Genomic DNA, 16916 nt, shown 5'->3' on the forward strand with positions numbered 1-16916 from the left:
CACAGTTAGCTATATGGATTTGTTATAGAGGTTGAGCATGATAAATCAGTGTTCACTCTGTTTTTGGAAGGTACTGATGTATACGGAACAGGGTGTTACAATCTTTGGTGGGTGACGTAATTGATTGTTGTTAGTGGACAGAGTGTGACTACCTTAAGCGCGACAAGTAACTCTGATCTTTATATGGTGCTACATAAGGGTCTTCCATTAATTTGACAATACATTTTGCTGTTTGCAAATTTTTGATATTGCCTGTTGGCATAACATTTTTAAGATGCGTATACTACATGGACAACACAGACATTCAATACGTTTATATTAGGACGTGGAACAATAAATCATGTTTTCCTTATTTAACATTATTCATCATCATGTTTTCCTTGTTGCTAGACCACCTCCATTACCGAATGGTTAGCGTCGTTGCCAACGGTGCACAAGGAACCTGGTTTGGTTCCTGGTAATCCTCAGGTTTTTTTTCTGAGGTAGGGAGGTCTGAAACGGGATACACTTCACTTCCTGAGGCCAAATGAGGAGCTGCTTGAATAAACAAACAGCGGCGTCACAAGGATCGATCTGCTGACAATAATGGTTGGCGCGACTGGTAACATACTGATCACATTTCCAGCGGCCATAGACCGCTCCTCGTGCTGCTTTGTAGGCAGTGGTTAGCCAGTCAGAATGGATCTAAGGCGAAATGCAAACCAATCAGTTTCTGCGTTAGACCCTCGTTTATTTTGCCGTTACGCGATTTGATGGTTCACCCCACTATCTTCAGGTGGAGAATTGTTTATTACATAGCTGGTGTTGGTGAAGAGTACACAGATCTTTTCTTAGTAGCAGACCAAGGGCAATGTAACTCATTTTGAATCTTTTGCTAATAATAAAAATTGTTTATTCAGAAAAGCGACTTTTGAGATAAAAAAAAAGCGTGAGTTTCTGACAGTGAATTGTACTTACAGGGGCGGTAGAGTTGCAAAATGTCTGCTGCCTGATGTACGTCCAAAAGAAACACGTGGTTATGTAAAAACCATTTAATATTTTATCTTTGCATCTAATTTAAACAAACATATCTGTAGCATGTACAACATCTTTGAAGTAACAGTGCAAAAGCAATGTCAAAAAAATGTTCAAATGTGTGTGATATCTTATGGGACTTAACTGCTAAGGTCATCAGTCCCTAAGCTTACACACTACTTAACCTAAATTTTCCTAAGGACAAACACACACACACACCCATGCCCGAGGGAGGACTCGAACCTCCGCCGGGACCAGCCGCACAGTCCATGACTGCAGCGCCTTATACCGCTCGACTAATCCCGCGCGGCAAGTAATGTCCAGTGGAGAGGACGTACATCAGGCGGTAATATGTAGACTTTTTACAACTCTACCCTCGCTGTAAGTACATTTCACTGTCAAAAACCGAGCGAGGTGGCGCAGTGGTTAGCACACTGGACTCGCATTCGGGAGGACGACGGTTCAATCCCGTCTCCAGCCATCCTGATTTAGGTTTTCCGTGATTTCCCTAAATCGTTTCAGGCACATGCCGAGATGGTTCCTTTGAAAGGGCACGGCCGATTTCCTTCCCAATCCTTCCCTACCCCGAGCTTGCGCTCCGTCTCTAATGACCTCGTTGTCGACGGGACGTTAAACACTAACCACCACCACCACCACTGTCAAAAATTCAAGTTCTTTTACTTCAAAATTGACTTTTCTAAATAAATAATTTCTATCATTAGCAAAAGACGCAAAATAACCTACACGCCCTTGGTCTGTTACTGTGAAGAGATCTCTGTACTTAGTACCAACACCAGCTATTTAAATAAACAATTATCCACCTAAAGAAGATGGCGTGAACTATCGAAACGAACAGTGGCAAAATAAACAAGTGCCTATCGCAGGACCTGTTTTATTTGCTATCAACAGTCGCAGCACTCTACTGCCGTCTCTTACGGATGAAATACTGCAAGGCGTAATCTTTTAGTGGCGTTTACGTTTTTACGTTTCTTTGTTTATAAAACTTTATATTCAGAGCATGTCTTCGCGAACACATGCCACTTTTTTAAGTTAAATAAATTACTATTGGAAGACTGGTGCGCCTTAACATACTGTCAATAGTGGTACAGTTGCAATATGGCTTCAGAGAAGAACAGGCTGTTACAGAAGGACAAGGATGAGGCAGGGACTCAATCGTGGTGCAAGAGCACACTGTCTTTGACACTTGTTGCCGTTAAAAGTTGAGGTCGGATGGGGTAAGATGCGGGACAGAGTCGCAAGGAAATGAAAATGTGGTACATAGGGTCGAAAGTAGTTAAGCAGTTGCATCGAGGGCAGGCCGAGATCGAGACGGTAACGCAATCGGCGCTATCGACCGGCGCTCTATTTGTAGCTGATACTCTCTCCCACGGAAGCTGGCTGTTGCAACCGCCGTGTCCTAACAGCTATAAATACCGCGTGATTCAGGGCCACTTGAACCGCGTCCAGTCGACTACAAAGACAGCCCGTCCCGTGCCAGAGCGCCTGCGGCCGCCGTTCTGAGCTCACGAGCGTTTCCTCCGGTCTCCGCACTGGACAGGCGCGCCGGCGCCACGCTCTCTGTCGCAACGGCCTGTTCCTTCACCTCAGCTTTCACCTCGCCCGGAACTGCGAATAATATTTAATCTCACTTTTAAGAACATCATGAGGGGACGCTGTACAATGGCGTCCACAAATAACCATGATGGGTGGTGACATTACTGATCACTGCTGGGTGTCTGTTGCATTTCGTAGTCCTTAGATGTCTCGTTGCTGCGTCCTCATTTTCGTTTAAAATCGACTTTCGTGTTTTTTTATGGCTAATTGCGTAAGCAATGCTCCATAGCAGTGACAAACGACGTCCGTGAAATTATTCGCTTCCAAGGACAACGTAAAGCAACCCACATTTTCTCTTGTTACAGTGGCGCTGGGATTAAAGAGAGTGGCCGGCCGTTGTGGCCGAGTGGTTCTAGGCGCTCTAGTCCGGAACCGCGATGCTGCTACGGTCGCAGGTTCGAATCCCGCCTCGGGCACGGATGTGTGTGATGTCCTTAGGTTAGTTAGGTTTAAGCAGTTCTAAGTCTAGGGGACTGATGACCTCAGATGTTAAGTCCCATAGTGCTCAGAGCCATTTGAACCATTAAAGAGAGTGGTGCAATACGAACGAAATGGAAAAACGACATTTAAATCTCGTCCACTCACGTCTGTACAGAATTATGTTGTTTCCTGAATAACGTCTGCAGAACGCTACAGCTATGCATTGAGCAAAATTACTTGCTCAAATTACTGTCTATCCTGCCTCCAACTTTTTCCATTTCAGCAACAACTCCAACTTCACGAACACATAGTCAATAGAAGGCTTCATGCACTCACCCTCACACACACACACACACACACACACACACACACACACACACACACGCAGACACGCTCACACACAAACACACAATTCTTTCCACCCAACCGGCCAGCAACAACAGTGTGTCTGTGAGAGTATTAAAAGGACAGTTTCGAAATCACGTCGTAATATTGTCACTGACCCATTGTCGGAGGGTGCTGCTGTATTGCCCCACATGAAATAGTTCAAAATGGCTCTAAGCACTATGGGACTTGACAATTGAGGTTATCAGTCCCCTAATCTTAGATCTACTTAAATATAACTAACCTAAGGACATCACACACATCCATGCCCGAGGCAGGATTCGAAACTGCTACCGTAGCAGCAGCGCGGTTCCGTACTGAAGCGCCTAGAACCGCTCGGCCCCTAGATGAAATAATCCAACGTATATCGTCAGCTGACTGGAAAACAAGGAAGGTCAAATGTTTTGTGAAATTATTTGTTTAAAAGCAAGACATAAAATAGATTACAGAAACGTTTGACGCGCGTTTGAATGATGCTCGAAATCATGTACAGCAAATGAGGTACTGGATGAAGATTTACGGACAGAAATACGCCATTGTGACACAACAGCAGACTGCATGGCATAGGTACTCCGCTAGACAAATATCCTCTGGTACTCTCCAAAATTCTACATTAAACATTGAACTTTAATACCTCATTCGCCAAATTATTTGTTATACAAGATTTCGAGCGTCGTTCTAAGACACGTCGAATGTTTCCTTAATCTATTTTATTTGTACTTTCAGACGAATCATTTCGTAAAACATTTGACCTTTTTCTTCAACTTTTTTTTTGTTCTTAATTACCCTGATCTTTTGGCAATTTTCCCTTTGCCTTTTCGGCAAAGGTCAGGAAGAGTGGTGGCTTAATGTTCCTCGTCACCAGACTTTGTACAATGTCCCGGATGAAATTCAAAACCTCTCCGCAGTGCCTCATGGACTGAGGGTATGTGACATGGCTAGTGTTGATCCGTCCGACGGATGGGGACACAAAGCTTTCCGAGAAGAGTAAGCTATGTTCTGGGTTTTACTCTACCCCTTCAATCATAATCATACGTCGCTGACATGACACCAAACTACACAGACACACACACACACACACACACACACACACACACACACACACAAACACTACACAGACAGACAGACACACACACACATACCCATTACAGTGACCTACACGTATCACATACATTTAACACAAATATCACACTTCGCATCAGGCGGCTGAATTTGCCCCTCAGGGTCTCCAAGCTAATCATTTACCCTGTTTACTTTCAAGCCTTTAATTTATTTTCCGAAACAAAACCTCACGGTAGTCAATATCATACTCGGTTTCTACATTTCCTACTCTTCGTTCGGACAAAAATCCATTGTGTAATCGGCCGGCCGGAGTGACCGAGCGGTTAAAGGCGCTAAAGACTGGAACCGCACGACCGCTACGGTCGCAGGTTCGAATCCCGCCTCGGGCATGGATGTGTGTGATGTCCTTAGGTTAGTTAGGTTTAAGTAGTTCTAAGTTCTAGGGGACTTATGACCACAGCAGTTGAGTCCCATGGTGCTCAGAGCCATTTGAACCATTGTGTAATCTCTAGGGAGTCTCAAAATTGGTTGACCCCGACGTCGATTATTCTGCGAGTTCACGTATTCCAGGAGCTCCAGTCGCGCTTCGTCACAGACAAAAACAGCACTTCAGCAGCCACAGTCCACATCCTGCAAGGGTCAGTTGCACAGCTAGCTTCGAGCAACAGCATCTGAATTGGTCAGTCGATGCACTGTCGTTACTTTGTAGGGATTTGGTTATAATTTGTGCAAAGCTCCGTGATGACAAGCTACTAACACATCAGTCAGAGGTGCTAAATGGCGCAACGATGTATTCGGATTTCTTACCAAGGCCGCTCCTGAAATTTTTTGTTCGGCCAAAATCTATACTCCACCTGCTGCAGGCAAAAGAATGTGCCAGAGCTTGTGTGGAAACGGAAGCTTGCCTCCACGGTATTGGTTCCCGCACAGCGCTTGCGTCGTATGTGAAACGTCTGGTAATCGTTTTCTGTCAGTACAGCAAAGGCTGATGGCATTTTAACGAATCGATGAGTACATCGATGTAGCCCCCATACTGACGTAGCATTTCATTTTGGGGTGGATGTCGTCGTTAGGTTCGTATGAGCAGTTGCCAGCGGACTCGTGCGCATGCGCAGAGCTGAATCCGCGTATGAGCAGTGCCTTCCTCACGCTTCTGGCCACTTGAAGCGTGGCTGTTTGCTGTATGAGCAGTAGCAGCAAGTAGCCAGATGCTACCCGGAAAAATTTTTCCGGCGCGCCCAAGCTGCCAGTTTCGCGCATGCGCACAGCAAGCTGAGTTATAGTCAAAACAGATTTCTGTGCCCGGGAGCCATCAAGTGAATTAATATACATTCTCATAACCATGAAAGACCAAAATAAGTTAGTAGTTTCAATTTTCTGATTTTATATTATTTCCACGTTATTAGCAATCAACCATTAATGTCTTAATGAAGCTATTTCTGTCTATTTTATAGAGAAATTTGCTTCTATTAATTTTTTTCCGCTGAGGCAGTTAAGTGTATTTGAAACGAAGTGTTTCATTCCGCACTATCGGCTTCTTTCAACTTCTTTCAATTTCAAGTGCAAATTTTCATTTTCTGGGACGAATGACATTATACCATAATAAAGAACCAAACATGAGAATACAGTACTGGACCTCCAAGAAAATTGATATGACGAAAACCACATGAAAAGCTGAATATCAGGTACTTCAGAGGGCATCTGGACATAGAAATGTGCAATTAGAGCAGAATGAAGCATTTTAGTACGGTTTATGAAATTCCGATGCTGCTGGCGTAGTCTTTGATGTCCTGTTCCTTTTATGACACTGTAAGATCTCTTAAGGCTATATACGTACGAACATACGTAAACATTTACTTGAAGCTGACTAAGTAGGCAAATTTGGTCAGTAGTTTTGAACTAAATATTTTGTTTCAAATATAATGACAGCTGTAGCAGAATTTTACCTTCTGTGAAAGTGTTTTTCGAAAACAAGGCACTTGTCTAGTACTTCGTCTAGGCCTGAAGTTATTTCTTAATTTGTGTTTACGTCTTAAATTTATAGAATGCCATTCTATGCTAAATTGTAGACTGGCAGCATACCGTGTTTTATAGTTTTAACTCCCCACATGGCTTCATATTTATACCTAGACTAGAATATAAACTGTCAGTCGTATAGTTTCTTTGCCTCACGGATAACCTTGTTAATTTTTTACGCATTTTGAAATAGTCGTGAAATTTATTGTCCTTTATTCCGGTGTAAGCTACAGAAGAAACTGTTTCATTTTTTATTCTTTTTATTTTATTTTATTTTATTTTTTGCAAGAAATTTTGTATTCCATCCTACTAGCTTTTTGCAGTGCTGTGTACATGTAAACCTGTTGGAAATGCTACATAACAATATTGCAGAGTACGAATTACAAACCAAAAAAAGTCTGTCAAAGTCACCCCTTAGCAAAATGTTATGGTACTTCGAGCTGTGGTGTCTAATTTTGAAATGATATTTTGGCAAGGAGGAGGAGGATATTGTTGTTTAACGTCCCGTCGACAACGAGGTCATAAGTGACGGAGCACAAGCTCGGATGAGGGAAGGATGGGGAAGGAAGTCGGCCGTGCCCTTGCAAAGGAACCATCCCGGCATTTGCCTGGAGTGATCTAGGGAAATCACGGAAAACCGAAATCAGGATGGCCGGACGCGGGATTGAACCGTCGTCCTCCCGAATGCGAGTCCAGTGATTTTGGCAAGGACTGCTTCCTTATTTGCACCCTTTATCTGGGTGGGATATGATAAAACAATTGCTCCAACTACAACTCTATATGTCCTCTCAACAACATGCCGCAGGCTGCACATGGTCACGTGATGCCCCACCACTCACGAAATTCCACCAGAACTGCGACGTAAAAGCGTATGAGCAGAGCAAGCACCAAGCTCGGGCTGCCTACGTCATGGTAGCTGCGCATGCGCAATACAGCCTGTTGTCTGGCGCTGTCTGGTAACTGCTCAAACGAAGCTGTTGTCACGATACTTGAGCGACACCTGACAGACTTCCTTGTAGATGTCGGTGGCGCTGACGCGAGCAGGGGCGCAGAGACGCGGCTGGCTAGAGGGGCTGCGGTGAAAGCGGCAGTTGCGACCGCTTCCTGCAGGAAGCCGCGTCCAGCCTCAAGGCCGCCCCTTGCCGCGCCCAGTTGGCAAGCCTCTGGCCGCTATTCCCGGAGCGGCGGCGCAAATAGCGCTGTCGTCGAGACCGCAGACCTCACCTGGCGCCTGCCGGCCCCCACATCCTCACTGTGCCCGCTCTGCTCAATAGCCACCACCCCGCCTCGGATGAAGAACGTACGCTACCTGACCAAAAAGTGAGCAACCCAGGAGACACGGTCGGACGTCAGTGTAACTTCGTACATCGGCGGCAATGTGAATGACTAGAATCGCATTTCTCTCTGAAAGTAGAAAGGCCACCTTATTTGATAGTTGGTGTTCGCGTTTAGTGTTATAGCATGCCCTCGCAGGCTATACCCGGGGCGTCGACGTCACGTGCTGAGTGATCACTGCGAAGGGCACGGAGACTCTGCGTACTCTTGTGAGAATGCGTTAATCAGCATCTGCCACAGTTGTAAAGGGGCCTCATTGTCGGTTTTGTTTCAAATGGCTCTGAGCGCTATGGAACTTAACAGCTGAGGTCATCAGTCCCCTAGAACTTAGAACTACTTAAACCTAACTAACCTAAGGACATCACACACATCCATGTCCGAGGGAGGATTCGATCTTGCGACTGTTGCGGTAGCGCGGTTCCAGACTGAAACGCCTAGAACCGCTCGGTCACTCCGGCCGGCTCATTGTCGGTTTTCATTTAGCCTGCAGATCGAATTGAGTAATATCCAGATTTTTGGGAAATTCTGATGTGGCAGAGGGCCGATGTTGCACTGTATGGAAACGTGAAAGCGGCCATACTCGTCGTCAAGGTTCCGGTTGACCGCGTCTGACAGCCACAAGCGAGGATCGCCCCTGTGCACCAAGCACATGACAACCCCCTACGGCAAGAAAGGAAGAATGAAATGATTGTTGGTGTTAATAACGATCATCCTCCTTTACCTCCTCTGCATTACTGCAGATGACGTGTCACTGAGCACATTTGTTCTGTGCATGCAGTACACGTGAGGCGCCTAGTTGTTTCCACTGCACTGTGGGGAATACGAAGGTTCTGTTATAGTACACTAACCTGCTGTCTTCAAGCGCAGGAAACAGCACGCAGGTCGTAGGTTCTGTATCTTGAGGCTGAAGCTGACTTCTAGCGAGGTTCTGTTCTGAAATAATGTATCACTTCTTTGGGATGCAACTCACGTATTTTAACATAGTCACACGAGAAGACTACATGATCTTAATACAACACCTTCTGATACAGCAAAGTACATGATCAAACACAATGTTTTCGAAAATGTATCTTTACACTATTTGTGGCATGTGTCTGTCCCTCATGACTACCGGTGTGAATCTTTTAATACTGAATACTGGCAAACACATTCTGCCACAGACAACATGACTGTACATCTCTACTGCCTAATCCAGAGTGACGAACAGGAACTTAAATACGACAGACAACATGTCTGTTATTCTCGACTGCCTAATCCAGAGTGACGAACAGCCCGAAACAATTCGCGCGCCATACCAGAAAAGGCGTGACCCGAACGCTTCCGAAGTGCTTCGTCTGCAATTTCGACAGTCTTTTGTTTTTGATTTAAATTGTTTTCAATAATTCTAAAATGACCGATTGATCCTCAGCTGTTGAGAGATATTTATATTAAAAAGTGAAGTCATTCCAATGAGTAGTTTAACTAATAATAATAACAATAATAATAATAATAACTATACTTTAACGTTTTGGCGCCCTTGCTCTGAACACAGCAGCCAATCACAGAGCATTAGCATTATGCAGGCGGTCTTTCTCACGGGAATGGTACCGAATCTAACATCTGTCACAGGTACCTCACACCACATTTCGTCATCTATATACTTCTTGTATCTCCACTGCTCTGGGAACAGCTTCTTGGAGCTTAATATGATGGCTGACTAAGCCAGAAATATTACACCCCTCACAGCTTCGTCTGCCATCCGTGAACAAGTAATGTCATCCTGCTCTCGGAAAAAAGGAGCAGGCGTACTGGCGAATCCTGCCGTATACACCACTACACAAACGGCTAAGTTTGAAGTAGTGCCGTGACTGCGAAACATGCACTGCTGATGAATGGCGTCGCACAATGTTGAGTGATGAGTCGCTGTTCTGCACTACCCTGGATGACCAATCGTCGACGAGTATAGCGACGTCCTTGGAAGAGATTACTTTCTTCTATTTTAGAAAGGCCTGGTTGTCTTACTCATGGCATCATCGTGTGGGCACTCATCGTGTATAACTTCAGGGCACGGCTGTCAATGATCGAGGGAACCCTGACGGTTCAATGAAATGTCACAGACATCCTGGGTTTCATATGTCACCTCTCATGTGACAGTATGATGATGCTAGTTTTCAACAGGGCAATGCCCCTCCACACGTCGCAAGTGTCTATATGAACTGTCTGTGTGATGCTGAAGTACTCCTGTAGTCAGCAACAACCCTAATTTTGTCCTGGATAAAGCATTATGGTACCTTCCAATAATTTCCGGGTATGCGGCCGGATCCCGTCGACATTTTACCACTTGATATTTCAGCCCAGAGACGGCCGGTCATCATCAGGTGAGTGCACACCTACTGAAGAGCCCAGTTTTTTTTTTCCTTTATTGAAGGAAGCTGGCAGCAGCTTAGTACGCTGCTCTACAGCCTACAGACTTTTTTTTAAAAAAAAAAAAAAGAACGGAAGAAGAAAAGAAACAAGGAAAACAGGCGATAAAACGGTGACGTAAAGTGTAAAATGGCGGAAAAATGCGGAAAGTTAAAACAGAAAGCAAAAGGGGTTGAAATGTTAATAAAAGACACAGGAATCAGACAAGTAACATAATACACACACAATTAAAAAACATGGCGACAGTCTGGTTTCTGTTCGCAAGAGATAAAAAGCACACCCAGCGACAGTATGATGGCCGTTCGCAACACTTCCCAAAAAACACAACACGGAACACTCACTGTAAAACACTGCACGAAAATGGTAGCACAAAGATGACACTCCCGAGCCAAAGGTAGATGGGGGGAAGAGCCCAGGGGTGCAGTCGCGGTATTTATGCCGAATCTCGCGCATGCGAAATGTACTGGCATCCTACAGCGCATGCGTCAGGTGTTGACATGCGCGGCATAGCCGAGTTGTAAGTGCTGCCCTCGGTGGTAAAAGTAAAAGATCATCTAGTCATTGAGTATCGATGACGCCGTCGATTCCGCTGTGATTGTATAATTTTAATAACAGGATTCCAATTTTTATCCATTTGAAAGCCGTTGTCACGATTTATAAGATTATCGGCAAGACTTATTTCCACTGACTCTTTGATTACAGAATCCCAAAATTCGGAAACCGGAGCTGGAATTTTTGTTCCATTGTATTCCATTGAATGTCTCAAAGAAATACATTGCTCTGCTACTGCCGATTTTGACGGTTGCCTCAAACGGGTGTATCTTTCATGTTCTGTACATCGTTCGTGGACAGTTCTTGTCGTGGCCAATATATGCAGAACCACAGAATGTCGACGGGATCCGGCTGCATACCCGGAAATTATTAGAAGAAGAAATACGCCGGGAAAATTTCAGAAGTCACATTATGGTACCATCTCGGACGCCAACTCCGCTGCATTGCCAGTATCCAGGCTATCAAGGCGCAGTTATAGCATATGTGAGCCAGCTTGCGTCAAGAGGGGATATAATTCCTTTACTCAACCGAATCAGTAGATCCATCATGCTTCCAGGCCAGAGGGGTGCGTCATCACGTGGGCTCATACTGCAAATTTCATTGTAAATCTAACTCGAGTTTATAATTATTTCACTAACATCAAATACCCTATCAATCCGTGAACTTTCGTTTTCACTTCCTCCTGCCTCTCTAGGTGCTTGAGTTTTTTGTCAGTGCAGTGCAATAAAAAAAACTTGTCTGCATCCATATAGTTTCGACGGCTCAGCTATCATAATTGGCATCAGATGATACAAATAATTTATTGTACTTCCATTCTGTGATAATTTGGTCATTAATATCCTATACACAATGACACTATTGCCAATGAAAGTCTCTAAACATGAAAAATTCAATTCCTGGTCGAGCGTTGGGATCGTCCTCTGGTGGGAACACCATAGCCAGTTTGTGGCATTCAGTGGCAGGGGGTGCTGTCCAGCCTCGAACTGGTCTTATTGTAATCCATCTAAAGTCGTCTTTGGCTGTAGCTTACGAAGCTGGCTTACGGGCTCTTGAGTTTCCCAGGTGCTTTCCGTCATCCTGTGGGAAATAAACTTGCGAGAAGTCCTGGCAGGGGGCAGCACTTTCCACAGGAGTGTCCTTGGCGGGTGCAGGAATGACCACCGGTAATGCCTGCTCTCTATTCCTGACGCGGACTGGCTAAAAAGACCTAAATGTCAAAACAAGCCGGCCGAGTGGCCGTGCAGTTCTAAGCGCTGCAATCTGGAACCGCGAGACCGCTACGGTCGCAGGTTCGACTTCTGCCTCGGGGGTGGATGTGTGTGATGTCCTTAGCTTAGTTAGGTTTAACTAGTTCTAAGTTCTAGGGGACTAATGACCTCAGAAGTTGAGTCCCATAGTGCTCAGAGCCATTTGAACCATTTCGAAAAAACAACTTCGTGGAGCTACTTGGAGCTTCCTCCTGGGTGTAAGTCGTAAGTCGTGAGCCCTGTGCTCTGGACCTAACGTTTCAAGACTCTTTTTAAATATTCTCGGGTTTTCATCAGAGCGACATCACCCAGATGCTTCGATATTTCGTCCAGCTTCTGTTGCTATCCTAGGGGGATCTAACACTTTCCAAGTTTTGACTTATTGAAGTGATAACGGAATTTTATGGACAGCCTGTAATTTTTTGTCATATGACACCCTGAACATAATAATAATATGAATCGCACAATCCACGCCACGCTTTAGCGATATTGGTCACTTAACGCACAGTAAACTTTATGGGTTACTTACGCTACACTCTCATTTGGTTCCGACCTTGTCCGGGCCAGCAGGGATCATGCGGGGGGCCGGAACACCGGTTGCATCAGGCCGCGGTGCGCGCATTCGTGTACAGTATATTGTGCCGCGCACTCGTGTACAGTATATTGTGCCGGCAGTTGCCCAACGCCAGCCCTAACTGTGCCGCGTCCTTTCACGTTTAAGGCCACGAAGAGGGAGAGGTTCATTAGTAGGCCACGCTCACCAGGTAAGCAGGCGCGATGATTCATGGCTCTGAAATGTTTCCACTAAACAATGGCAAACGCATCTCTTTAAAGACATGTAAGTAAGACATTTTAGTGCATACAGTACGTAAACTGTCACCTCATCTTCACAGGATGAAGAGGTGTTTTTTTTAAAGCTACAAAATTCGTCCTACACATTACGTATTTCATACACTGAAGCATGTCTGCTATGAGGGAATGCAGCGACATTATTCTAAAACTTGACCTACAGTAAGAGAACAGCTGTCATTTAAACAAATTTCCTATAATTTGCATCGTTCTTCCGCGTGGTTCTCCATGTATTCCTACCTTGTGTTAAGTTTCCCCATCTCGGCAGACCTACTACACTCAATGCCTTTGATAATCAGTGTTACATTGTGAGGTTACAAGGGACACTGTAATAGTATAACTAATTTGCCGGATGTGGTAACGTTTACTGTGGAAGTACAGGTGGGGTGTAGAAAGCACAAGTCAACATATTTATGAAGTCACCTTCTTGATAAAGAGAGGAGGCAGCATATAACAGTTTCACATTGCATTACTTAGTTACATAATTGCCTTTGTCTCAGTGCATAACTTGGTAAATATGTTAATAATGTAAGGTGTGCTTGATTTCCTAATCATTGGATTTGCTGGGTATCTGATCACTGAAATAGGACTACTCCATAAACATAAGAGCTCTTCAAAATAGTTCAAAACTCAAATTTAAAGCATAGTAGTAGGGATAACATTTTGGACATTAAAGAACATGTTTTATATAAAAATTAAGTCGTGAGGATGTTTGAGAACCTCTGCATAATAAGTTATTGTTTTTTATTGTGAAGGTACTGTTCAGTTTTCGATCTATGTAGAACAAAATGAGTATTTCGTATGCCACACCTTTTAGGCAAAGACGTGATTAAACAAAAGAAGAGGGGTGACACTGCCAAAAAGTGGAGTGCCCTTAAATATGTAAATAATCTGATGATTGTCTACAAAATAATATAAGGTATTTAGTTTACGTATTTTAATACTGTAGCATTGTAAATGCATGATGGCCACGTTTAGAAATAATATATTTGATTAATTTAGTGTCCCGTGACCGGACACAGGACAGAGGATAGGGGACAAAGGTCGAGGTCTTTTGATCGTGGTCCGTCGTTGTGGTAAGGTCGGTGCGGCTAAGAGCCGCCGACATAGTATCACGTGGCCATCAGTTTGTTTTGTGGATGTGATTTAGTAAAATAAAAACGTTTTTATTCTAAACTGTTGTCGGCGTAAATCATTTGTGAACGATCGTGATTTAGACAAGTACTTCAATTCATTCACTGCTGTACTTAGGCTGGCTATTTACTCAATATAGGGCGCGAATGCAACTGTGCACAACCGAACCCCTTTTGCAGACGTCGTGATAAAAGGTTGTGTACAAGCCCAAGTGAAGTTGCAACATCTACAGTGTTCTACAACTTGCTGTTCCATCAGTTTTTAGCTTTCTACTGCTGCCCTCTTGCAGTGCAGTTTAACGTCTTCTCAGCGGCTTGGTATATGACTCATTAGCCTCCTGTCTTTCTATCTCGTAGGTTTTTCATAGATTTCTTACCTCACCTACCATTTCCAGTGCTACTTCTTTTGTAAGTATATCAGTTCAGTTAACGAACAGTAATGCGGATTACACAGGGTATAATGGATATAAGTGCAGATTTATTTATATGTAGTAACTTAATATGTACAAACATCAGTGCGTTGGTTGGTTTTTCTCCGTGCCTAACAAACTTCCCACAAACACATCACGAACTTTATTTACCTGCTGCAGTTTTTTGCGCCATCTTACTGCACCACGAAGCGGACTACACCTGTCAGTATAGACTTACCGTTTTGTGTCTACGCATCCGCACTTCAACACCTGACCTGGTATCCAGTGGAAAATAAGCATTAACGACTTGCTCTTGCCACTTGTACTTGGGGGTACTAACCAACCTAAAAACATACTACTCCTGATAACTATAATTATTAGTCTGCAAATAAAGTAAATACTGATGTAATGTTGTTCACGAAACTCCAGTCAGTCACCAACAGAATATCTACACTTATACCGGTTGCATCCCGTATATTAATATGAGTGCTGAGTTCTTAAGGTTCAGTCGGGAGAGTTACTATTATTTTACTAGCGGTGTATTCCAAACACGTGAATTTTCGTCAACATGCTGTTGTTTTTCCAATGGCTATAACAAACGCTTATGGTAGTATCCATTTATCCTACTGCCGAAAATAATAGAAGTAAGCTGTTTATTACCTGGGAACTAGCTCCTTCGAATAGAAAAGAGAGATTTGTTTGAAACCCGCCATAACGGGAGAACATAATTATAGTAACATGACAGTTATTTTCTTTGTAATATCTCGTGGCTGACGATGATGCACATTAGCAATAATTCATCCGTGCCTTTTAAACAGTACCAGCGTCAATTGTTTGTGATTCAGAAAAACAAAACCCAAAACAGTACGGTGATACCGACAAAACGGATGGCCAGCCGTAAAAAAATAAATAAAAAACATTTCCCTCAACCTGAAGACTGTTTGCACAGTGCAGTGGCTGTTGCGGTATGGTCGAATTGGAGATGGTACACCTTTTGAACCGACTTACCCAGTCAATTACAGAGGTACCTACATACCTACTGTTAAAGATGTATTGCGAACCAGTCTACAACAACTTCGCATTTTTCACATTGACAAATCAGTGCCTGAGGTGAAGTAAGCGATACATTACAAGCAAAAAACGTAAGATCGATCTAGGACATATAAGAAATTAATGGCGGCCGCTGTGGTCGATCGGTTCAAGGCCCTCCAGGCCGGAACCACGCGACTGCTACTGTCGCAGTTTCGAATCTTGCTTCGGGCATGGATGTGTGTCATGTCCTTAGGTTAGTTAGGTTTAAGTAGTTCTAAGTCTAGGGGACTGATGACCTCAGATGTTAAGTGTCCGGACCGTTCACCGGATAGTTACGTTATTTACGGAAACAGGAATCGTTCAGTCACATGTGAAACGTCAACCACGACGTGCAACAAATGATGATCCCAAGTAGGTGTTTTAGCTGCTGTCGCGGCTAATCCGCACATCAGTAGCAGACAAATTGCGCGAGAATGGGGAACCTCAAAAACGTCGGCGTTGAAAATGCTACATCAACATCGATTGCACCCGTACCATATTTCTATGCACGAGGAATTGCATGGCGACGACTTTGAATGTCGTGTACAGTTCTGCCACTGGGCACAAGAGAAATAACAGGACGATTACAGATTTTTTGCACGCGTTCTATTTAGCGACGAAGCGTCATTCACATACAGCGGTAACGTAAACCGGCATAATATGCATTACTGGGCAACGGAAAATCCACGATGGCTGCGACAAGTGGAACATCAGCGACCTTAGCGGGTTAATGTATGGTGGGAGGAGGGATAACTGGCCCCCATTTTATCGATGGCAATCTAAATGGTGCAATGTATGCTGATTTCCTACGTAATGTTCTACCGGTGTTACTACAAGGCGTTTCATTGCATGACAGAATGGCGATGTACTTCCAAATGATGGATGTCCGGCACATAGCTCGCGTACGGTTGAAGCTGTATTGAATAGCATATTTCATGACAGGTGGATTGGTCGTCGAAGCACCATACCATGGCCCGCACGTTCACCGGATCTGACGTCTCCGGATTTCTTTCTGTGGGGAAAGTTGTAGGATATTTGCTGTCGTGACCCACCGACAACGCCTGACAACATGCGTCAGCGCTATGTCAATGCATGTGCGAACAATACGGAAGGCGAACTACTCGCTGTTGAGAGGAATGTCGTTACACTTATTGCCAGATGCAATGAAGTTGAAGGACATCATTTTGAGCATTTATTGCATTAATGTGGTCTTTACAGGTAATCACGCTGTAACAGCATGCGTTCTCAGAAATGATAGGTTCACAAAGGTACATGTATCACAGTGGAACAATCGAAATAAAATGTTCCATCGTACCTACATTCTGTATTTTAATTTAAAGAACCTACCTTTTACCAACTGTTCGTCTAAAATTGTGAGCCATATGTTTGTGACTATTACAGCGTCA

This window comes from Schistocerca americana, chromosome 2 (assembly GCF_021461395.2).
Source record: "Schistocerca americana isolate TAMUIC-IGC-003095 chromosome 2, iqSchAmer2.1, whole genome shotgun sequence".
Classification (NCBI taxonomy): domain Eukaryota; kingdom Metazoa; phylum Arthropoda; class Insecta; order Orthoptera; family Acrididae; genus Schistocerca; species Schistocerca americana.